Raw genomic sequence first — 26,676 nt, 5'->3', positions numbered from 1 at the left:
GCAACTTACAGTTGATGACAGCATAGGACAAGTACAGGGTAAATAAACATAGTTACATCAGTAGATGACACTGGAATAAGTATCAGGTAGCAGAAGACTGCTGGATGTGGTACAGTTGAAGATTATTAAAGTAAGACAAAGAATAAGCACATTAGAGAAGAGGGCCCTGCTCGTGAGAGCTTACAATCTGTAGGGGAGGGGTAGACAGACAGGGCTGACACAGATGGGGTACATAGAGAACTTGGAACAGAGGGTTAGGATGAGATTTGGCTGGGCTTGGTGAAGAAGTGGGTCTTGAGAGCCCGTTTGAAGTTTTGTAGAGAGGGGGAGAGGTTGGGAATTCCAGAGAACTGGAGCAGCACGTGAAAAATCTTGGAGGTGTGAGTGGGAGGAAGTAATCCGTAGGCAGGAAAGTCGTCGTGCATTAGCAGAGCGAAGAGGACGGGTGGGAGTGTAAAGGGAGATAAGATCAGAGATGCAGATGGGAGAGGAGTGGGTGAGGGCTTTGTAAGCAAGTGTGAGAAGCTTGAAATGGATTCTGAAAGAGAAGGGGAGCCAGAGAAGGTCTAATAAGAGAGGAGAGGTAGGCGTAGTGCGTTTGGTAAGGAAAATGAGCCAGGCAGCAGCATTGAGGATAGATTGGAGTGGAGAGAGGTGTTTGTCAGGAATGCCAGTCAGGAGGAGATTACAGTAGTCCAGTCTGGAGATGACCAGTGAGTGGATAAGAGTCTTAGTAGCATCCTGGGTCAGAAAGGGTCTGATCCTGGAAATATTTTTTAGATGAAAACGGCAGGTTTGTGAGAGGTTCTGAATGTGTGGTTTGAAGGAGAGGGAGGAGTCAAGGATTACTCCAAGACAGCGCACTTGGGGGCTAGAGGAGATAGTAGTGCCATCAATAGATAGTGAGATTGTAGGAGGTGAGGTTATGCGGGAGGGAGGGAAGATGATCAGCTCGGTCTTAGACATGTTAAGTTTAAGAAAGCGCTGGGACATCCAGGAAGAGGTAGCAGAGAGACAGTTGGAGATACGAGTGAGGAGAGCAGGGGAGAGGTCTGGAGAGGAAAGGTAGATTTGGGTGTCATCAGCATAGAGATGATATTGGAAACCAAAAGAACTAATGAGCTTACCTAGTGATGATGTATAGAGAAAGAAGAGAAGAGGACCAAGGAAAGAACCTTGGGGTACACCTACAGTTAGTGGAAGTGAGGGGGAGGTGGAGTCATGAGAGGAGACAGAGAATGAACGGTCAAAGAGGTAGGAAGACAGCCAAGAGAGGGCAGTGTCACGCAGACCAATGGAGTGAAGGATTTACAGTAGGAGAGGATGGTCCACAGTGTCAAAAGCAGCAGAGAGATCAAGTAGAATTAGTATAGAGTAGTGTCCCTTAGATTTAGCAGCATGGAGGTCATTGCATACTTTTGTAAGGGCAGTTTCAGTGGAGTGGAGAGGACGGAAGCCAGACTGGAATGGGTCAAGTAGTGAGTGTGAGGAAAGAAAGGAATTAAGGCGGTTGTAGACAATACGCTCAAGGAGTATGGAGGCAAAAGGGAGAAGAGAGATGGGTCGGTAGTTGGATTATACACAAGACACACATAATGCCCCTTACAGCTATGCCAAACACTATTGTACAACCAACCCACCCGCACACAGCACTCACACGGCAGCTAATACTGTGACCTCTACCTCTGCTTGGATACAGATGTGTCCTCATACATCTTGCCTCAATACGCCATGCCGCAGGATTTGCCTGGCATGAGTCACCTAGCAGCTCCACTAACGTTGGGCACTTTTATTGCAGAAAATGCATCTTATTTGCATTACTATGTGGCTAGGATGCACAAGCAGTTTCTGCTGCTTAAAATGATATGTGGCTTACCTATATTCTGTGTGCGACTGTGGCTGTATCTGCATATGAAATGCTATGTTACAGTGATTTCCAGGAATACACTGTAACGTAGCATTTCGTATGCAGATACAGCCGTAGTCACACATAGAATATAGACATGCCACATATCATTTTAATCAACAGAAGCTGCTTGTGGCCCTAGGCCTTCCAAATGCTCTAGGCATTTGCCTAGTTTGCCTATGCCTAGGACCGACCCTGGGGGGAGTGAGAGTGAGCTCATTGACTGCATCATTCCCTGGTGTCCCCTTGTGCAAATTACGGCGCCTCCTTGCAGTGTCTAAACATACAGTATTTTCATTTATTTTAATAAGGGGCATGGCCACACCTCTGTGATTAGGCCATACCCCTACATTACCTGGGCCCAGCCAAGCTCTCTGCGACCCTGCACACTATACAATGCAATAAACAATGCAACAGTCACTCCAGTTTCACACAATGCACTATATAGAGTGTACACACTGGAAATAATTCATATCTGTACGCAAACCCGATGGTTTACACACAAATACGATGTTTGGGACTCTGCGTAGGTGCAGAACGGGTCTTGCAATATTGCACGCAGTCCCCTGTCAGCAGCAGCATGATTGACATGCTGCAGTGTTTGGGGGGTGGCACCCAGCACCGTTCTTCAAAACGGGAGTTTTGAAGGCAGGACAGGTCAAAGGTCTAAGTTGTCGGACACAGACATCCTGGACACGCGTATTTGAATCTTACAGTGAGCCTCAGTAAGCTTCAGCTAACACAGGCTGTCTGGTGGTCGCGATGGTGACCTGAGGCTGCGCTCCTTGGACCCAGCACTTGGATCTCACAAATGCAAACAGGAGACGTCTACAGATGCTTCCTGCTGCATTTGAATTTACTGACACAGAATTGCAATCATGAATTAAGTTCTAGACAGATGAATAGTATAATTCCACTTAGGTGCTTTCATATATTAATATGTAGTCCAAACTTCATACAGGCAAGTATCTATGTTTTAGCCACATAGGAGAGAACGCGGCTAAAGCCTAGGTACTTGCCTGTATGGAGTTTGGACTACATGTTAATATATGAAAGCGCCTAAGTGGAATTATACTATTCATACTACAGGTTGAGTATCCCTTATCCAAAATGCTTGGGACCAGAGGTATTTTGGATATCGGATTTTTCCGTATTTTGGAATAATTGCATACCATAATGAGATATCATGGCGATGGGACCTAAATCTAAGCACACAATGCATTTATGTTACATATACACCTTATACACACAGCCTGAAGGTAATTTTAGCCAATATTTTTTATAACTTTGTGCATTAAACAAAGTGTTTGTACATTCACACAATTCATTTATGTTTCATATACACCGTATGCACACAGCCTGAAGGTCATTTAATACAATATTTTTAATAACTTTGAGTATTAAACAAAGTTTGTATACATTGAGCCATCAGAAAACAAAGGTTTCACTATCTCACTCTCACTCAAAAAAGTCCGTATTTCGGAATATTCCGTATTTCGGAATATTTGGATATGGGATACTCAACCTGTATTTCATACTATTTCATAGCAACAATATTACATATCACTTTTCCTTTCTCTTTTTCTGTTTCTTTTCTCTTTTCTCTTTAACACTTTCCCTTTGTAAAGATACATTTACACAATTGTTCACACATTTAGGTACAGACGAATCATCTATGGTTGATCACGTGCAGTTCACCTTTTTTCTTTTTCTTTCTCAATTACATATTTTTTCTTTCACCACTGAGGTTTATATAGTGCACTCTCTTCCGCCTCACATGCACAAGAGTTTATTACACATAGGTCATGATCACTTTAAAAGTGATCCTTAGTTGGTCACATTATACACATATAAACTATAGTCATTCTTTCTATATATATATATATATACACATATTTTTTCTTTTATTTTTCGTATGGAATGGCTATTAATGCCATTCTTTATTGATTAATGCCATCTTTCATTGATTCAACAATCTGCATTTTGATAAAAAGAAAAAATTAATTCTGTGTTAAACACATTAAAATATAAACCCTCCCTCTCTCTCTCCCCCCCCCCCCCTTTTTTTGATAAATTTGGGACATAGTTGGTTAAATTATTGTATAATTTAACAAGTAGGCTGCATTGTAGTCCCGTTTAAATCTAAACCATATGGTATCATCACAATAGGCTCTATGTTCGCCTGTATATAATATAGCGACTTATTGTATTTTTCATATTTATTTACATATCTTTGTTGTGAGAGCCATGTAGTCATTTCCTCCCACATAATTAATATATTCTTTTAATGGATAGTTGATTGTTTTATTTTTGGCTTTAGAATGGGTTAATTAGGTGCTTTGGATATCATTATTTATGGGTATGCAATTTCCGACACTAGAAGTGCCTAAACCATTCTGTACAATGTCTGCAATATATGACAATGTCATAGCCAAAATGGCGTCCGCTTAGTATAAGACAGGCTGCTAGGAACGTTATCACCAGGCAACTGTGATCAAGCTGTGTAAAGCGAAACGTACGTCACTTCCGGGTCCGGTCCGGGTTCGTCTCACTGGGCGACGGCCGCCGGGAATCGTGCCTCACATCACCGCACTCTAGCACTCATCATACAGAGAAATCTTGGTGGTAACTAGCTAGTGCAGACAGGGACAACAGCATTTCTCTTGTCCTATGTGCTTTTTCTTTTTTCTACAGGAACAGGCTCTCTCATTTCTGCAGCCGGGTTACCCTGCACTGCCATTAGAGCATCAGGGTTCCCTGTGCAGCAATATAGAAAAAGCAGAAGCCAGCTCCTCTCTGTACTTTTCCAAGCAGAGTGGAGCTTAGGTAGTCTCTCTCATCCTGTATTCGATGTTTTTACAACAGATACAGGACAGCAGAAGACTTTCTATCTCCTTACACTCTGATTTACTAGAATTTCTCCACTAAGGATCTAATTATCTCTTAATATGCAATTCTAGCTAGATATTCCCACTAATCTCTCTGTATTATTGTGTACATATGCATCCATAGACTTAACACACTGCTCAAAAAAATAAAGGGAACACTAAAATAACACATCCTAGATCTGAATGAATGAAATATTCTTATTAAATACTTTGTTCTTTACATAGTTGAATGTGCTGACAACAAAATCACACAAAAATGATCAATGGAAATCAAATTTATTAACCCATGGAAGTCTGGATTTGGAGTCACACTCAAAATTAAAGTGGAAAAACACACTACAGGCTGATCCAACTTTGATGTAATGTCCTTAAAACAAGTCAAAATGAGGCTCAGTAGTGTGTGTGGCCTCCACGTGCCTGTATGACCTCCCTACAACGCCTGGGCATGCTCCTGATGAGGTGGCGGATGGTCTCCTGAGGGATCTCCTCCCAGACCTGGACTAAAGCATCCGCCAACTCCTGGACAGTCTGTGGTGCAAGATGGAGCGAGACATGATGTCCCAGATGTGCTCATTTGGATTCAGGTCTGGGGAACGGGCGGGCCAGTCCATAGCATCAATGCCTTCGTCTTGCAGGAACTGCTGACACACTCCAGCCACATGAGGTCTAGCATTGTCTTGCATTAGGAGGAACCCAGGGCTAACCGCACCAGCATATGGTCTCACAAGGGGTCTGAGGATCTCATCTTGGTACCTAATGGCAGTCAGGCTACCTCTGGCGAGCACATGGAGGGCTGTGCGGCCCCCCAAAGAAATGCCACCCACACCATTACTGACCCACTGCCAAACCGGTCATGCTGGTGGATGTTGCAGGCAGCAGAACGTTCTCCTTGGCATCTCCAGACTCTGTCACGTCTGTCACATGTGCTCAGTGAGAACCTGCTTTCATCTGTGAAGAGCACAGGGCGCTAGTGGCGAATTTGCCAATCTTGGTGTTCTCTGGCAAATGCCAAAACATCCTGCACGGTGATGGGCTATAAGCACAACCCCCACCTGTGGACGTCAGGCCCTCATACCACCCTCATGGAGTCTGTTTCTGATCGTTTGAGTAGACACATGCACATTTGTGGCTTGCTGGAGGTCATTTTGCAGGGCTCTGGCAGTGCTCCTCCTGTTCCTCCTTGCACAAAGGCAGGTAGCGGTCCTGCTGCTGGGTTGTTGCCCTACTACGGCCTCCTCCACGTCCCCTGATGTACTGGCCTGTCTCCTGGTAGCGCCTCCATGCTCTGGATACTACGCTGACAGACACAGCAAACCTTCTTGCCACAGCTCGCATTGGTGTGCCATCCTGGATGAGCTGCACTACCTGAGCCACTTGTGTGGGTTGTAGGGAGGTCATAGAGGCACGTGGAGGCCACACACACTACTGAGCCTCATTTTGACTTGTTTTAAGGACATTACATCAAAGTTGGATCAGCCTGTAGTGTGTTTTTCCACTTTAATTTTGAGTGCGACTCCAAATCCAGACCTCCATGGGTTAATAAATTTGATTTCCATTGATCATTTTTGTATGATTTTGTTGTCAGCACATTCAACTATGTAAAGAACAAAGTATTTAATAAGAATATTTCATCCATTCAGATCTAGGATGTGTTATTTTAGTGTTCCCTTTATTTTTTTGAGCAGTGTATATTGACAGATGATCTCTGCATATGACCTACAGTGTATATTATCTGACATAATCACTCAATCAAGCTAGTCACTTCCATTTGATTTTCTTTCATGTTATTGCAATTGCATTCTAGATTATCAGCGACAACTGGTACTATTTACCTTAAAGGCTAATTAACAGCTGGTACATAGAATTAGAGCAGTTAAGATTTGCAGGCTAGGTGGACGCCCACACAACTGAATGGTGGACTTCTGCCTATGTAGTTAGAGATACCGGGGTGATTTATATACACCAAGTCAGTGCTGACAAAAATTTTACCTAACAGCTGTTTCTAGATTGCTTGCCCACACGACTGATTGGTGAGCAGCAAAGCAGAAGAATTACTCCTCAGCTAAGTAATTTTTTTAAAAAAGGGAGTACGTATAAACTCCAACAAAAAACACTTTTGAGCTTATTGGTGTTTCTCTCTTCTTCTGTTTTGGTTTTGATGGTGAGAGGTGATGAATAGGATGATCAGACCATTATAATTAAATTTATTTATAGAGAAATTTGAGGTATCCGGATACCATTTGAGAAATATAGATTGTTATTTGACATTTTCGCTAGAGCTAATTATCAATTCATGACATATGATGTGTTAATATACATTACCAGAATAGCAGGGTATGCCACAAAACTTGGTGTAAAAATTATTATACTCATAATCTTTTAAAAGATGAATTAAAAGTTAATTTTTAATCATGTAAAAAAAATTTAATTTTATAAGTGTGCCCCAGAAAAGGCATTGTAGTCCCCTTTTTCCTTTTTTTGCATTCTTTTGTGAAAAAAACCCTTTTTGTGCAAAGGTCTAAGTTGTCGGACACAGACATCCTGGACACGCGTATTTGAATCTTACAGTGAGCCTCAGTAAGCTTCAGCTAACGCAGGCTGTCTGGTGGTCGCGATGGTGACCTGAGGCTGCGCTCCTTGGACCCAGCACTTGGATCTCACAAATGCAAACAGGAGACGTCTACAGATGCTTCCTGCTGCATTTGAATTTACTGACACAGAATTGCAATCATGAATTAAGTTCTAGACAGATGAATAGTATAATTCCACTTAGGCGCTTTCATATATTAATATGTAGTCCAAACTTCATACAGGCAAGTATCTATGTTTTAGCCACATAGGAGAGAACGCGGCTAAATCCTAGGTACTTGCCTGTATGGAGTTTGGACTACATGTTAATATATGAAAGCGCCTAAGTGGAATTATACTATTCATTTATCTAGAATCAATCCTTTTGGGGGAAAAAGGTGAATTTTCCCCTTGTATATTTGCACTTATATATTTTATTGTGCACATTCAGTATACTATTTTATTTTACTAATCATGAATTAGGCCCACTATGCAATCTTCTAAACCACTGTACGATACATTGTGTTGGAGAATGTATCCAAGTAATCATCTGTCATGTACAGTACATGCATCTGTGCATACAAACTACACAATGTGCATCACATCACATCGTCCCATCTGGCGTGCATCACATCAGATGGGACAATGCGGTGAACTGCGTCGGCAGGTGAAAATAACAGATTGAGTATACACAATGGACATTCTGATAGATTTTGCAGTGTGTACCCAGCTTAAGATAGGGGCATACTCTGTATGAATTGTTAGTTGCCAGATTGCTTAAATTCAAATGTAACTTTTTTCCAAAATTATTAAAATATTAACAGCTAGCATTATCAATAACAAAAGGAACGCACTTATAAAAAGTACAAATTAACCAGATTATTGTCCACAAAGAAAAAGTTCATACACTTTGAAGCAATTCTTTTAATAAAGAAATTAGGAGTGGACAGCACGGATAGATGGTGTAATGGTCAGCATTACTTCCTTACAGCACTGAGGTTGTGGGTTCCATTCCCACCACAGCCTTAATTGTGTGGAGTTTGTATATTCTCCCTGTGCTTGCATGGATTACCTCCGGTGACTCCGGTATCCGCCACAATATAAAAATATCCTAATGTAGTGTAGAATTAAAAACCACACCATGAACAGTATCTGATTACACTATGAATATTTACAAACACTAGTGGTGATAAACAATTTTACTCTGTAAGGAATATTCCACTCTGTAAGAAGTAGACAAACCCATTATAAAAATGCAAAGCCTATGCACTTCTGGAAATCTGCTGGCCTCCTTTTGTATATAGCGGTGAATCAGGAATATGAGTTCCAAGGTAGGGCAAAGTTGCCACTTCTACTATCAGGGCTCATCTCACTATTAAATACATTGTTGCCTATGGCAGTGCCAGATAGTATAGCTTGTTACCCACTGATGAGAATGCCGCAGATGGAAGGAAAAGAAAGACACAAGTACCCGACGGAGATAATCCTGTGATGACCTGCGATTGTGGTGCAGGGAAATGTTTAGTACAGGATGCAGTTAAAATACCATCTGTGGGGATCCTGGCATTCAAAAGGCTGACACCAGAATCCCGACCGCTGGTTAAATACAGCTGGATGGAATCCCGACACCGCAGGTTATGCTCACTCAGTTGGTGGGTCCACGCCACAAACAGAGTGGGAATATAACCTGTGGCAAGCGAAGCAAGCCCACAAGAGCATTCGCTTCCGGGAATCCAACAGACGGGATGCCGCTGACGGTATACTGTCAGCCAGCATCCCGTCTGCCGGTAAAACATACCGATCCCTTTAGTATTTACAACTCCCACAGAGCTGGCTCCTATGGGAAAGACCACCATGTGTAGACCTGTAAGTATGCTATTTGCACATACATACACACAATATTTCTATACATATGTATACATTTTGCTATTGAAAGACATTCACTTGGTTATATTTCCAAAAATGTTAATGCAACTGCTTGAAAGTTTTATTACCCATTCCCTATTCACATCTGCTTTTTATGTAAGCATTTTACTTATTTTAATTATCTGGTTATGAAACATTTATACAGAATATTAAGTACATAGGATTCGTTCAGCACATACTGACTGAAAATGGAAAGAGAAATGAAAATGTAGAATAGGTGATCTCAATAGGTTTAAAACAATCACATACCTTATCAAAATCACTGGGTGATAAGGAACTGATTAAAATTGCAACATTAGGGGTTGTGCCTAGTCCAGGAGGACATCATGGTCATTGTAAATGAAGGAACAAAGAGAACGATTTACAACAGCTTATCACACTGAAAACAGAAGGTACTGAGTTATAGGAGGCAATGACCTATAACTGAAAGTCAACGACCCAAAACTTGTCCTTCACTGGCAACTACTAGGTGGAAAGTTGTTTTGTTGGTTCATATATAAGACTAAGGGCCCTTTTTATTCAACTTACACTTGTCAAGGCAATAACAGTAGTTTTATCACCACTGATCATGGAAATAAAAAAATAAAATTTTCACCATAAAAATATTAATTTATTGACATGACAGCTGAGCGATACTGTCAGAGCAAGACAGTTATTTATTGCGCTGGAGACTCCTGTTATGCTCTTGGGGATTATTACAGAAACAGAAACGGATTTAAATTTCCCATTCTATTGCCTTTGCAAGAAACAAAAAAGGAAATGTAATAAAAGTTTTTACATTGAAAATGTTATTAGTAGATAAATGATATGTTATGTTACATCTACTTAGTTCTCCTCTGCCACGAGAACATAATATTTTTATTTAAAAATAATTACTTATTCAATACATTACCTTATTCAGTGGTCTATTCTGTCAAAGCCATCCTGTTAACGACATACTATATAAATAGGTTCCCCCATGAATGCTTGAAGCTGCCATTATATATGTATAACGCATACCAGCAATAGGATTTTTCCTCCCTTCGATAAATTGGCCCCTAAATCTTTTTTATTTTTTTGAGCAATAATTTTTTTTACCATTTAATATAAACAAGAAATAAAAAAAACACTAAACAGGTGCAGGCAAGAACAATGACAATTTGAACAATTACAAAATTCAGCTAAGAAAACAATGTAAAACCACCATCAATGTAGTGAGAAAAAAAAAAAAAGGATAAAAAGCTAAACCAAAAAATATGGAGAATACTTAAAAAAGAGGATAAGGCAGGAGAAGAGATAAAGGAAGAGAGAAAGGGGGGGGGGTAGCCTGTGTGTTGGTCATAAATGAGTGATATTTCTGAGTATCCTTAAATTCTACCCAGTAAAACCATGTGGAATTCAATTCTGAATATCTATCAAGGACTGAGCGAATAATATCCTCCATATCAATATGCAGTTCAGCACAGTGTATTCACTCCTGAATGGATGGGGCAAAAGGGGATTTATTTCCACATCAGCAGAGCTGTTCAGATGTTTGAGCAATGACTTCATATACTTGGAAATAGGGATGGACATAGAGGTGAAGAGACAAAATTAATAGACCATAGGAAAATCAGAACCACAAAGCCTTCTGCAAATGGAGAAACCCCCCTGCCAAAAGGAATGGAACATAACAGGGAACAACTTAGGGGTCAGGTACCACCTAGAGAGGAATTTGTAGTGAGTCTCAATAACTGTCATGCTTTGGGTGCTACCATGAGTGAATCGAACAGTTTCTCTCAGGCCCCTAAATCTTAAGCCTTACCTAATGTAGAATCCTAAAGTTACCAGAACCTTACACATATTGGGGGCGGGATCCGGTATGGATCTCTGTGGTCGGGATCCCAGCACAAGAAATACTGACACCGGAATTCCCTTCATGGAATGCCAGTCACTTGGGGGGTTGGGGGGGGGGGGGTTAGGGGCAGGCTGCGGGGAGGGTATGATAGGGTTGGCTATGGGGGGAGGGCTTAGGTTTAGGCTGTGGGAAGGGAGGTGTAATACCCTGTTAAGCCCATGCTTAGGAAATAGATTGTACAAGTCATAGTTATTTAATCTTTGTATGTGTTGTGTATAAAGGTTAATGAGTAAAACTAAAAGTGCATATATGTACAAATGCCCTCACAGAGAAATGTAGAATATGACTGTAATACTCTCATAGAGAGAAACGCTGTAATAAACAACCCACTTAGCCGTGGGCTGAGTCTGTGGGTACATTGAGTTATGGAGACGAATCCATGCTTATGGAAAAAGGTAGGACTGAGGGATTCAGGCCAGTTTGTGTGGATAACAGCTGGCAGAACAGATTTGGACACCTGAAGAGAGGGTGCAAAGAGGTGCCACAGAGAACCGTTAGGTGTGTCATCTGTGAAAGAAGGACAGAGAGAGGAACTGTGCGTCATCCCCGGCGAGTGCACCAAGTCTCAACTGCAGCAGAGCAGCCCTTCTCCGGTCATCCCAGTCTGACAGTGATGCCGCTAGCTCTGGTGTGGTCGGGAGCAGAGTCCCAGCAGTGACAACCAAGCCGTGGGCAGTCCAGCTGTGAGCGGCATCGGGACTTTAACCTGCACACCTTCCCCTGGACTGAACAAAGGAGGTGCTCCGGGAGTGAGATCATTGGAGAGGAGACGCCAGCAGTGACACCCAAGCCGTGGGTGGTCCGGCTGTGAGCGGCAGTGGGACTTCAACCTCCGCACCTCCACTTGGGCTGAACGAGGGAGGCGCTCCATAATCCATATCAATGAGAAGGTGGCGCCAGCGGGCGGGGACATCAACATAGAACCGCTGAGTAGAAAGAATCTGTGAGCTCGTCCAGAAAGGTATCCGTGCATTGAATGGCACAGCACCTCAGTATGTACAGTAACACTTAAACAGAGTGACACAACCAATAGTCTTTATTGCACTCAGGTCATCAAAGCAAGGAACTTTCATTGATAGTTATCAAAACCTTCTACTCCACAACCGACACTCGTTAAAATTATAACTACTCTTACAATCCTTTCGGATTCATATAACAGGGCGGATAAGGAGGATTAGATAAAGTACTACCCCCTCAGGAGAGCAATACTAGGGATCTGTTCTTGAGTGAGACTAGCTGCATTTTGTAGGGACATCAACTGATTAGTCTACCATCATCAGAGTATCATTTAAATGTACACAATCGAGGTAGTGAGAGTACTCAGACTAAAGTGTTAATGTTCTAGGGGAACCCCTTCCCTTATGGTACCATTAGCAACACAATATAGACATTTCTCTAACGTCCTAAGTGGATGCTGGGGACTCCGTCAGGACCATGGGGTTTAGCGGCTCCGCAGGAGACAGGGCACAATAATAAAAGCTTTAGGATCAGGTGGTGTGCACTGGCTCCTCCCCCCATGACCCTCCTCCAAGCCTCAGTTAGATTTTTGTGCCCGGCCGAGAAGGGTGCAATCTAGGTGGCTCTCCTGAGCTGCTTAGAATAAAAGTTTAAGTTAGGTTTTTTATTTTCAGTGAGTCCTGCTGGCAACAGGCTCACTGCTACGAGGGACTTAGGGGAGAGAAGTAAACTCACCTGCGTGCAGGATGGATTTGCTTCTTAGGCTACTGGACACCATTAGCTCCAGAGGGAGTCGGAACACAGGTCTCACCCTGGGGTTCGTCCCGGAGCCGTGCCGCCGACCCCCCTTGCAGATGCCGAAGTTGAAGAGGTCCAGAGGTCCAGAAACAGGCGGCAGAAGACTTTCAGTCTTCATAAGGTAGCGCACAGCACTGCAGCTGTGCGCCATTGTTGTCAGCACACTTCATACCAGCGGTCACTGAGGGTGCAGGGCGCTGGGGGGGGGCGCCCTGGGCAGCAATGTATTATACCTTTTTTATGGCTAAAATACATCACATATAGCCCTTGAGGCTATATGGATGTATTTAACCCCTGCCAGAACTCACAAACTCCGGGAGAAGAGCCCGCCGTTTTAGGGGGCGGGGCCTATTCTCCTCAGCACACGGCGCCATTTTCCTGCTCAGCTCTGCTGTGAGGAAGGCTCCCAGGCTCTCCCCTGCACTGCACTACAGAAACAGGGTTAAAACAGAGAGGGGGGGCACTTATTTGGCGATATGATTACATATGTGAAAATGCTATAAGGGAAAACACTTGTATAAGGGGTTGTCCCTGTATAATTATAGCGTTTTTGGTGTGTGCTGGCAAACTCTCCCTCTGTCTCCCCAAAGGGCTAGTGGGGTCCTGTCCTCTGTCAGAGCATTCCCTGTGTGTGTGCTGTGTGTCGGTACGTGTGTGTCGACATGTAGGAGGACGATGTCTGTGAGGAGGCGGAGCAAATTGCCTGTATTGGTGATGTCACTCTCTAGGGAGTCGACACCGGAATGGATGGCTTATTTAGGAATTACGTGATAATGTCAACACGATGCAAGGTCGGTTGACGACATGAGACGGCCGGCAAACAAATTAGTACCTGTCCAGGCGTCTCAGACACCGTCAGGGGCTTGTAAAAACGCCCATTTACCTCAGTTGGTCGACACAGACACAGACACGGACACTGACTTCAGTGTCGACGGTGAAGAAACAAACGTATTTTCCTTTAGGGCCACACGTTACATGTTAAGGGCAATGAAGGAGGTGTTACATATTTCTGATACTACAAGTACCACAAATAAGGGTATTATGTAGGGTGGGAATAATCTACTTGTAGTTTTTCCTGAATCAGATAAATTAAAGTGTGTGATGATACGTGGGTTTCCTCCAATAGAAAATTATTGGAGGTATACCTTTTCCCGCCAGAAGTGAGGGCGAGTTGGGAAACACACCTTAGGGTGGATAAGGCGCTCACACGCTTATAAAAACAAGTGGCGTTACCGTCTCCAGATACGGCCGCCCTCAAAGAGCCAGCTGATAGGAAGCTGAAAAATATCCTAAAAAGTATATACACACATACTGGTGTTATACTACGACCAGCAATCGCCTCAGCCTGGATGTGCAGCGCTGGGGGGGCTTGGTCGGATTTCCTGACTGAAAATATTGATACCCTTGACAGGAACAATATTTTATTGACTATAGAGCATTTTAAGGATGCATTTCTATATATGCGAGATGCGCAGAGGGATATTTGCATTCTGGCATCAAGAGTAGATGTGATGTCCATATCTGCCAGACGATGTTTATAGACACGACAGTGGTCAGGTGATGCAGATTCCAGACGGCACATGGAAGTATTGCCGTATAAAGGGGCGGTCCATCGGACCTGGTGGCCATGGCAACAGCTGGAAAATCCACTTTTGTTACCCCAAGTCACATCTCAGCAGAAAAGGACACAGTCTTTTCAGTCTCAGTCCTTTCGTACCCATAAAGGCAGGCGGGCAAAAGGCCAGTCATATCTGCCCAGGGTTAGAGGAAAGGGAAGAAGACTGCAGCAGGCAGCCCATTCCCAGGAACAGAAGTCCTCCACAGCTTCTGCCAAGTCCGCAGCATGACGCTGGGGCCATACAAGCGGACTCAGGTGCGGTGGGGGGTCATCTCAAGAGTTTCAGCACGCAGTGGGCTCACTCGCAAGTGGACTCCTGGATCCTACACGTAGTATCCCAGGTGTACATTGGAAATTCGAGACGTCTTCCCCTCACAAGTTCCTGAAGTCTGCTTTACCAACGTCTCCCTCCGACAGGGAGGCAGTATTGGGAAAAAAAAATTCACAGGCTGTATTCCCAGCAGGTGATAATCAAAGTACCCCTCCTACAACAAGGGAAGGGGTATTATTCCACACTATATTGTGGTACTGAAGCCAAACGGCTCGGTGAGATCTAAAAGATTTGAACAATTACATACAAGGGTATGTAGAGCAGTGATAGCGAACCAGGACGATATGGTGTCACTGGATATCAGGGACGCTTACCTACATGTCCAAATTTTGCCCTTCTCACTAAGGGTATCTCAGGTTCGTGGTACAGAACTGTCACTATCAGTTCAGAAGCTGCCGTTTGGATTGTCCACGGCACCCCGGGTCTTTACCATGGTAATGGCCGAAATGATGATTCTTCCTAAAAGAAATATGGACGCTTTCCTGATAAGGGCAAGGTCCAGAGAACAGTTGGCGGTCGGAGTAGCACTATCTCAAGTAGTTCTACGACAGCACGAGTGGATTCTAAATATTCCAAAATCGCAGCTTTTTCCGACGACACGTCTAATGTTCCTAGGAATGATTCTGGACACAGTCCAGAAAAGGATGTTTTCTCCCGGAGAAGAAGACCAGGGAGTTATCCGAGCTAGTCAGGAACCTCCTAAAACCAGGAAAAGTATCAGTGCATCATTGCACAAGGGTCCTGTGAAAAATGGTGGTTTCTTACAAAGCGATCCCATTCGGTAGATTTCACGCAAGAACCTTTCAGTGGAATCTGCTGGGAAAATGGTCCGGATCGCATCTTCAGATGCATCAGCGGATAACCCTGTCTCCAAGGACAAGGGTGTTTTCTTCTGCGGTGGCTGCAGAGTGCTCATCTATGAAAGGGCCGCAGATTCGACATTCAGGACTGGGTCCTGGTGACCACGGATGCCAGCCTGAGTGGCTGGGGAGCAGTCACACAAGGAAAAAAATTTCCAGGGAGTGTGATCAAGTCTGGAGACTTCTCTCCACATAAATATACTGGAGCTAAGGGCAATTTACAAGGCTCTAAGCTTAGCAAGACCTCTGCTTCAAGGTCAGCCGGTATTGATCCAGTGGGACAACATCACGGCAGTCGCCCACGTAAACAGACAGGGCGGCACATGAAGCAGGAGGGAAATGGCAGAAACTGCAAGGATTCTTCGCTGGGCGAAAAATCATGTGATAACACTCTCAGCAGTGTTAATTCCGGGAGTGGAAAACTGGGAAGCAGACTTCCTCAGCAGGCATAACCTCCACCCGGGAGAGTGGGGACTTCAGCGGGAAGTCTTCCACATGATTGTAAACCGTTAGGAAAAACCAAAGGTGGACATGATGGCGTCCCGCCTGAACAAAAAACTAGACAAATATTGCGCCAGGTCAAGGGACCCTCAGGCAATAGCGGTGGACGCTCTGGTAACACTGTGGGTGTACCAGTCAGGGTATGTGTTCCCTCCTATGCATCTCATACCAAAAGTACTGAGAATCATAAGAAGGAGATGAGTAAGAACGATACTCGTGGTTCCGGATGGGTCAAGAAGGACTTGGTACCCGGAACTTCAAGAGATGCTCACGGAAGAACCGTGGCCTCTACCTTTAAGAAAGGACCTGCTCCAGCAGGGGCCTTGTCTGTTCCAAGACTTACCGCGGCTGCGTTTGACGGCATGGCAGTTGAACGCCGGATCCTGAAAGGGCATTCCAGATGAAGTCATCCCTACCCTGGTCGAAGCCAGGAAGGATGTAACCGCAAAACATTTTCACCGCATTTGGCGAAAATATGTTGCGTGGTGTGAGGCCAAGAAGGTCCCTACAGAGGAATTCCAACTGGGTCGTTTCCTACATTTCCTGAAAACAGGACTGTCTATGGGCCTAAAATTAGGGTCCATTAAGGTTCAAATTTCGACCCTGTCGAATTTCTTCCAGAAAGAACTGGCTTCAGTGCCTGAAGTTCAGACGTTTGTAAAAGGGGTACTGCATATACAGCCTCCTTTTGTGCCTCCAGTGGCACCTTGGGATCTCAATGTTGTTTTGAGTTTCCTAAAGTCACATTGGTTTGATCCACTCACCACTGTGGAATTAAAATATTTCACATGGAAGGTGAAGATTCTATTAGCCCTGGCTTCAGCCAGGCGTGTGTCAGAATGGGCGGCTTTATCATATAAAAGCCCTTACTTAATTTTTCATTCTGACAGGGCAGAATTGAGGACTCGTCCTCAATTTCTCCTTAAGGTGTTTTCTGTTTTTCACATGAACCAACCTATTGTGGTACCTGCGGCTACTAGGGACTTGGAGGACTCCAAGTTACTTGACGTTGTCAGGGCCCTGAAAATATATGTTTCCAGGACGACTGGAGTCAGAAAATCTGACTCGCTGTTTAGCCTGTATGCACCCAACAAGATGGGTGTTCCTGCTTCTAAGCAGACGATTGCTCGCTGGATTTGTAGTACAATTCAGCTTGCACATTCTGTGGCAGGCTGGCCACAGCCAAAATCAGTAAAAGCCCATTCCACAAGGAAGTGGGCTCATCTTGGGCGGCTGCCCGAGGGGTCTCGGCTCTACAACTTTGCCGAGCTGCTACTTGGTCAGGGGCACACCCTGACTGAGGAGGACCTGGAGTTCTCTCATTCGGTGCTGCAGAGTCATCCGCACTCTCCCGCCCGTTTGGGAGCTTTGGTATAATCCCCATGGTCCTGACGGAGTCCCCAGCATCCACTTAGGACGTTAGAGAAAATAAGAATTTACTTACCGATAATTCTATTTCTCGTAGTCCGTAGTGGATGCTGGGCGCCCATCCCAAGTGCGGATTGTCTGCAATACTTGTACATAGTTATTGTTACAAAAATCGGGTTATTCTTGTTGTGAGCCATCTTTTCAGAGGCTCCTTCGTTGTTATCATACTGTTAACTGGGTTCAGATCACAGGTTGTACGGTGTGATTGGTGTGGCTGGTATGAGTCTTACCCGGGATTCAATATCCTTCCTTATTATGCACGCTCGTCCGGGCACAGTATCCTAACTGAGGCTTGGAGGAGGGTCATGGGGGGAGGAGCCAGTGCACACCACCTGATCCTAAAGCTTTTATTATTGTGCCCTGTCTCCTGCGGAGCCGCTAAACCCCATGGTCCTGACGGAGTCCCCAGCATCCACTACGGACTACGAGAAATAGAATTATCGGTAAGTAAATTCTTATTTTTTATGGATACTGTTGCATGTTAAACTGTTTCCAAACCCTCTGGGTTTACTGCATTCATTTTTTTGCTTAGGTTGCTCTACCGAATGCTGATAAAGAAGGGTAACCAAATGTTCCAGCAAAATAAAACTCTCTTATTTAAGTTACAGTATAGATATGATGTTTGTTGCAGTAACTTTAATTAGTTGTGATCCACGGCCAGTGAGTTCTTTCTGAACAAGGGTAGGTAATCCACACCCAGTATCTTCCAAAAAGTGGTGGCTGTGCTCTTCCTCCCTATCTCTCTGCGAAAGTCGGAACTTGAAGACCCTGTGAGCGAGAGAAGATCAGGTACAGTTCTAGAAACTGAGTACTTACCTGAATGATACACAGACATACTTACCCATAGACCCTAATACCAACAGCTTACTTACTCGGCTATGAAATATAATATTACAAATTTTGGCATCCACGAACAGGATAGCTGCAAAATATCAGCTCCACAGACTCCCGCATCAAAGTCAAGCCAGAGGCTTCTGCCCGCGTCCCCCAGAAGGGAAAATTTGACTACCACAACGGCATCACCAATAACCAGGCCGTATTATTTTGGGGCCCCGTGGTTACTTACATATGCCGGAAATGTGCATTGCTCTGGCTCAAGCACCCTTAAGGAGTTCAAAGACAAACTGTATTCTATGTTTCATTTATATCCACTTAGTGAAAAACAACAAGTGGAGATTTTGCTGGGGCAATTGAAAGGCCCCGCATTATGTGAGTTGAAGGCCTGTGAGGATAAGGAAAGAGAGACAGTAGAGAATATTTAAAAAAAAACTGGTGAGCATATTCGATTCCAAAACAGTGGCGGAGTTGAAAAGTTGCATTTATGAGAGGAAACAGCGACCCAATGATTCACTGCGGGAGTTTGCCCTGGGTTTGCAAGAGGCAATGAAGGAGGTTCAAAACTTCGATGCCCGTGAGATTGGACAGGCCGATGAGACCTTAATTAACCTATTTATAGAAGGAGCACAAAGAGAGGCGGTTCGATCCGTCAACAGCCGAATTGCTCATTTTCGGAGTTTAAAGAGATAATTCTTCAAATCCTTGGGTTAAACCAAGTGAATCATCCTCGGAAAAACTCGACGATGAGAGTTAAATTGTGACCAAGGCTCGAAACCTTGGTACAGAAGGGAACCATTTCCCAGCAGGCCCAAGCTCCAGCTGGAACGGATCCTATAAGCATGCTTAGTAACAAACTTACAGAACTCACGCTGATTTTGGCTCGAATGGATCAGAAAATAGAAGAGCTAAGCAGAGAGCAAGGTGACAATAGGCAAAGGGAATAGTGCCAAGGGCACAGTGGCAGGAGTCGACCACATTGGGACATACCCAGAGAATCGAGCCGGCGGCCCACTGATCAATTTGACTCCCAGGGGAGACCGATCTGCAGAGGTTGTCAACAAAGCAGACATGTCGAGCGAAACTGCCCTAATGCCAATTTAAACAGGGAGACCCCGAGACAAGGGACCGACCCTCGGGAGGAGGTTCATTAACAGGTCCATCGTCGCAGGAGTGGTAGCCTAGGTATGTTGGTGAGTGCCCGCATTGAAGATTCAGATCAATGGGGTCGAAGTAGCGGCTCTCTTGGACATGGGTTCTCAAGTATCTACCATCTGACTCGCAGAGTTTCTCCGACATTGGGATGAAACCACCATTGTAACTCCACCAACTACCTGGCTCCATCTACTGGCCAGCAATGGACAACCAATCACATATCGAGGTTTTATGAACCTGATATGAAGATAGGGAAGGCTAAGTTGTACAGACAAGGGTGCCTAGTTATTACTGCACCTAGTGCACATTTACCTCCGGTTATCTTAGGCATGAACACCCTGAAAAACTGCCCCGATGAGTTGGTGGAAGCTCTGCGATGTGAAATGAGGACTGCGCTCCTAGAGAGCGGAGGGCCTTGCAGCAGATGGTACATTTGCTTGAGAAGCAGAAGAGATTTGCCAATGTTCGGGGAGAGGTTGGAAAGGCCCGGATTACAGATCAGCAGCCAGTCTTGTTAAAGCCCAAGTCCGAGCATGTGGTGTGGTGTAAGACCAAGATAGGTCCCCTGAGTCGAAATTATGGGGCATTAATAGAATCCTGCGACCATGATGGACAGCAGCCTTTCGCTGTGGCAAGAACATTAGAAATCGTGGAACATGGAGGAGTACCTGTGCATGTACTAAACCCACATAACTACCCTACATGACTTTACAAGCACTATCCAGTTGCAAGAGTAAGCCAAGTAGACTTCCAAGACATTGTGGGGCAGAGTGTGACTGCGGTTCAAAATGAGGCAGCAGCGGAGGAACTGTTAGAGAATAGTGGTGAAACTCCATGGTGGGCCGAGATACAAATTGGCGACAAGGACACGTCAGACGCCCAGAGAGAGGGGGTACTTCATGTGGTACAACGAAATGCTGTGGTTTTTAGTCAACACCGTTCTGACTTTGGCAAGGCAGAGAAAGTGTATCATCATATCCCTACGGGAACAAATCCTCCGATCAAAGAAAGAAACTGACCTTTACCTCCAGCCATGTACCAGCCTGTGCGAAACATGATCACCGAAATGAAGGAGGCTGGAGTCATTCGGGAGAGCCATAGTCCATGGGCGGCTCCGGTTGTGGTTGTGAAGAAGAAAGATGGTAGCCTCCGTTTCTGCGTAGACTATCCCAAGTTATACGCCATAACTCATAAAGATGCTTACCCACTACCGAGAATCAAGAAATCTTTAGCGGCATTGAAGACAGCAGCATATTTCTTAACGCTAGATCTTACCAGTGGATACTGGTAGATTCAAATAGCCCCCGAAGACAGGGAGAAAACAGCTTTCACGACCCCAATGGGCTTATTTGAATTTGAAAGGATGCCCTTTTGGCTCTGTAATGCACCAGCCACATTCCAACGGGTCATGGAACAGTGTCTTGAACATCATAATTTTGAGACCGTTTTATTATATCTTGACAATGTCATCATCTTTTTGAAAAGTTACGAGGATCACTTACGGCACTTGAAGGAAATCTTCAATTTACTGACCAAGGCTGGACTGAAACTCAAACTGGCCAAATGTCATCTGCTCAAACCAAAAGTACGATATTTTGGTCATGTTGTCAGTGCTGAAGGTGTGATGCCTGATCCGGAGAAAATCAACATCGTGCAGGGTTTGCGGGTACCCTGAACAGTCCGAGATGTCCGAAGCTTTCTGGGATTCATTGGTTATTACAGGTGCTTCATCGAACGGTTTGCCAAAGTGGCCGCCCCATTGCATGAACTCTTAAGGGGCAGATCAGGTATTGAAAGAAGAGGCTCGTCTTTTGTTGATTGGGGAGAAGAACACCAACGGGCCTTTGATCAGCTGAAAGTCTTGTTGACGGAAGCTCCGTTACTCACCTATCCAGACTACGACAAACCTTTTGAAGTGTATACCAATGCCAGTCACGGTGGATTGGGGGCTGTCTTGGCCCAGAGGCAGAACGGACATGAGCGAATTATTGCCTATGCCAGTAGGGGCCTTCGCAGGACTGAGCGGAACAATGAAAACTACAGCACCTTTAAGCTGGAATTGTTAGCTCTTGTCTGGGCCATCACGGAAAAATTTAAGGACTACTTGGCCACCACACCATTTATCATCATGACGGATAACAATCCTTTAGCCCATTTATCTACTGCTCAACTTGGAGCCCTTAAACAGAGATGGGTATCTCGCCTTGCCAACTTCAGTTATACAGTGTCATACCGAAGTGGAAAATCGAATGGCAATGCTGATGCCCTGTCCCGTCTACCAACTGCAGATGTTGCGGAAGAAGGTAAAGATGTTGATGAAGACATCGAGACTCCAGTGTTCAAATTCTGTAGAATGGGGAGAACTGTCACTTCTGACCCTTTTATCTGCCTCCATTGATCTGCAGGTTGGGGATTCCCCATGCGACCCAAACCCCATTGACTGGTCAAGAAGCCAACAGCAAAGCCCCATGTTGAGGGAACTCGTGGCTCTACTACAACAGAAACGCCGGTTGTACAGAGTTCAATGAGCCGAAGCTGATCCAGAGCTAGTAAAATGGTTGAGACATCGTGATCGGCTCCAGCTGAAACAAGGTCTTCTAGTACGAATTAGCATAGACCCCAGCACTCATCAGATGGTTACTCAAGTTATTGTCCCAAGAGATCGGGCGAACCTTCTGTTAGAAGCCTATCATGATAGATCTGGGCATGCAAAAGAAGGAGGCAGTATTAAGAAAGAGATACTGCTGGATTGGCATGAGAGAGGACATTGAGGGGTGGTGCCAACACTGTGTGCCGTGCAGCCTCAAGCAACATCCCGATGTTAATCAGAAAGATATATTACATCCCATCAAGAGCCAACATCCATTACAGATTGTCGCACTGGATCACGTGAAACTTGCACATAGCACCAGTGGGTATCAATATGCCTTGAATATGACTGACCATTATAGTAAGTTCCTGGTAGTGGTACCAGCTAAAGATCTTACCACGAAGACCGCTGCCAAACTTTTACTCAAAAACTTTGCTAGGCCCTATGGGTACCCAGACTGCATCCTGATGGACCAAGGCTCTGCGTTCGAGTCGCAGCTTTTTCAAGAACTTTGCTCTTATTATGGCTGCCAGAAAGCAGGAACCACAGTCTACCACTCACAGGGAAACTGACTATGTGGGCTGGCTAATCAGACAATTATTAGCATGTTAAAAAGTCTACCGACGAAAGATCGGGCCAAGTGACCAACTCTACAACCGGAGCTCATCTATCTGTATAATACCATGGAACATTGTTCCACAGGGTTTACCTCATGTTCGGCCGCTGGGGCAAACTACCCCAAGATTTGGAACTGATGCCTGCGGCGACTTATAACAGCAATCCTCAAACTGACTGGGTCCGTGAACATCAACGGAGGATCAAAACAGCCCAAGCTATTGTGGAAAAGATAATAGAGATGGTTCACCAGCGGCACGAAAAGAATTATAACGCACATACCCGGTCTGTGCCTATTAAAATAGGGGATACGGTCTGGAGGAAGCGTAATCATCGCTGTAGTAAATTGGATACGATGGGGGAAACGCTCCCTTATGTCGTGATTAGTGTTCCAGAGGGTCAGCGATACACCTACGAGATCCGCTGCGATCCGGAGGGACCAGCTAGTGTTGTGTCCCGTGATCAAATCAAACTTTGTAACACAAAATTCTCTGAAGAAAGAAAGGACTTGTCTTTAGCAGATGAACAGGGAACCCTAGAGGTCATACCACTACACGACTCAGTTGAACTCTTGCTCTTTAAGGGTAACTCAGTGCCACATGATCCAGTCAAGCGTGAATACCCAGACTCCAATGTTGAAGGGCCATTAGAATGTGACAAAGCCCCTTACAGTATAAACAACTCAACGAAGCGTGATATTGTGGCAGTACGGATGGTGTAATGGTTAGCATTACTGCCTCACAGCACTGAGGTCATGGGTTCAATTCCCACCGTGGCCCTAACTGTACAGAGTTTGTATATTCTCCCCGTACTTGCGTGGGTTTCCTCCGGGAGTTTCGACTATGTTCACTCAGGTAACCATTGAACATAGTTTGAAATTCACTATTGGAAGGGTAGAGAAATGTGTGAGGACACGCATATTTCCAGCAGGGCAGTATGTAATACCCTGTTAAGCCCATGCTTGGGAAATAGATTGTACAAGTCATAGTTATTAAATCTTTCTGTGTGTTGTGTATAAAGGTTACTGAGTAAAACTAAAAGTGCATATATGTACAAATGCCCTCACAGAGAAATGTAGAATATGACTGTAATACTCTCATAGAGAGAAATGCTGTAAGAAATATCCCCCTCCCTGAGGGGAGTTGGAACAACCCACATAGCCGTGGTCTGAGACTGTGGGTGCATTGAGTTGTAGAGACGAGTCCATGCTTATGGAAAAAGGGGGTTATTTTATGTGTGGACTGAGGGTTTCAGGCATGGCCGTAACTAGGGGGGGGCTAGGGGGTCACGCACCCCGGGCGCTGGAATGAGGGGGCACTAGGGAGGCTGTTTTCGGAGCCAAGATTATCTGAGGTTACCGCGTGCTGTGCCTGCAGACGCCAACAAACAGCAGCTGTCAATACCTGACAGCCTATCGGGTGCCGGCTCCAGGGACGCGTTCGGATTCTGGCTGCCACGTCGATGCGTGATGTCACACGCATCACGCATCGACGGAGGAGAGGGAGAGAGGACGGACTGGAGAGAGGAGTCTGGCTGGCGGGGTTGAACCCATGCGCATAGAGCGCGGGACTGATAAGGGCACACTGGCTGCAATCAGTGACAGTGAAAGAGCCACTGTCACTCACGCTGCAGCATTCCGCACTGGATTCTAAAGGCTCCTCTGACAGGGGAGCTTTCACGGAGACTGTATGTCTCCGGCAGCCCTGAGCACACAGCCCTCCCCCATGCCTGGGAACACAGTGCAGCGTCAACTCTGAACGAGAGGGAGATGGAGCGGACCTGTGACAGACAGACAGGAGATTTAGAAGGTATATATCTCTGGCTGGCAGACAGCTCCCCCTGTACAACGTGTGTGTATGTGTGTGTGTCAGTATGCATCTGGTCCCTATACAGTGTGTGTGTGTGTGTGTGTGTGTGTGTGTGTGTGTGTCAGTGTGCATCTGGTCCCTATACAATGTGTGTGTGTGTGTCAGTGTGCATCTGGTCCTTATACCGTGTGTGTGTGTGTGTGTGTGTCAATGTGCTCATATACAATCTGAGGAAGGATTTTTATCCGAAACGCGTTGGCACCAGTGTTTTAAGCCCCCAGGTGGTAAGGTTTTTTCATATTTACAACCCTGTATTGAGGCCCTATGGCTGGAGAGATTTTTATATAAATCTTTTTTTTCCCCGTTGTAATTTTTGGGAGGAATTTCTCCTACCGGTTTCTAAGGATAAACCCAGGCCGCCTGTTTGGGGGATTTTTATTGAGTTTTTGTTTTTTGTCTTTTAATTGTTGTATGCTGCTACCCATTTGTGGAGGTATATTTGGAATACATTTTTTAACACTTTTTGGATGGATTTCTTGATATCCACTCTATGATTGAGTAGAATCAATCACCTTGAGGAAAGACGACACGCCCTCACAGAAGAGGTCTGTGGAAGGACACGTTGAAAGAAACCTTTCAATGAATATAGGGCCTATGTTCAAGGTGAGCGTCTCATTGGAGGGAGAGGGTGACCCCTAATGCTGTGAATAGAAAGTGATATATGAAGTTCAGAGAAAAGATACCTTTCAAGGCACATAGGGACCTGTATTAAGGTGAGCACCCACACTGAGGGAGAGAATAACCCCAGGAACTGAACGAATGGTGTGAAAGAAACCTTTTGGTGTACGCTCCCCAATAAGAGGAGGTCAGTCCAGAGGTGCGAGCCTGATCGAGGAGATAATTGCCTGAACATTAAGAAAGTCTTATAGAGGCTTCGGTCTATCTGTGTTGTAGCGCTTGTGAACTACTCCATTTTGTTGTGTTGCATGTGAATTGAAGAGTGGTGATCTTTGGGGGGTTAGTGCAAAGCCGCTACAGGGTGCAAGTTACATCTCTCTTGCTTTTCATTTCATATACAATCTGTTTTTGTGTCAGTGTGCTCCTGGTCTGTGTGTGGGTGTCAGTGTTCCCCTGGGACCTGCACTATATGTGTGTCAGTGTGCCCCCTATACAATCTATGTAATGGGTATATATATATATATATATATATATATATATGTATTGTATTGTATTTTAATTATTATTATTGTTATACATAATTTTGTGTGTGTGTGGGGGGGGGGGGGGGGGGGGGGGACACGCAGATTTACTGTCTTGCCCCGGGTGAGAGAAATCCTAGTTTCGGCCCTGTTTCAGGCCAGCTCGTGTTGATAACGACTGGCGGAACAGATCCGGGTACCTAAAGAGAGAGTACAAAGAGGTGCCACGGAGAACCGTTAGGTGTGTCGTATGCAAAAGAAGGACAGCAGAGCAGCCCTTACCCGGTCATCGCGGTCTGACAGTGACACAGCTAGCTCCGGTGTGGAGTCCCAGCAGTGACACCCAAGCCGTGGGCGGTCCGGCTGTGAGCGGCAGTGGGACTTCAACCTCCGCACCTCCCCTTGGGCTGAACGAGGGAGGTGCTCCATAATCCAGATCACTGAGAAGGCAGCACCAGCGGGCGGGGACATCAGCATAGAATGCTGAGTAGGAATAATCTGTGAGCTTGTCCAGAAAGGTATCCGTGCATTAAATGGCACAGCACCTCAGTACATACAGTAACACTTAGATAGAGTGACACAACCTATTGCACTCAGGTCAGCAAAGCAAGGAACTTTCATTGAGAATGGCAGGATGCTACATAGGTACTGTGTCAGATAATTGACTTTATTGAGGCTTCCTAATCTCTGCCACACTGTCTCTCTAGCTGCCAGACAGGAATTGGAAGGTGTTAATTGTCTATGACCCCATTAATAAGCCTAGGATACTCCGGAGTCACTAATAAGCTTACCAGGAAGAGTTAAAGATTGTCACATCT

The sequence above is a fragment of the Pseudophryne corroboree genome, chromosome 4 (genome assembly GCF_028390025.1).
Source record: "Pseudophryne corroboree isolate aPseCor3 chromosome 4, aPseCor3.hap2, whole genome shotgun sequence".
Classification (NCBI taxonomy): Eukaryota; Metazoa; Chordata; class Amphibia; order Anura; family Myobatrachidae; genus Pseudophryne; species Pseudophryne corroboree.
This window is presented reverse-complemented; position numbering follows the sequence as displayed.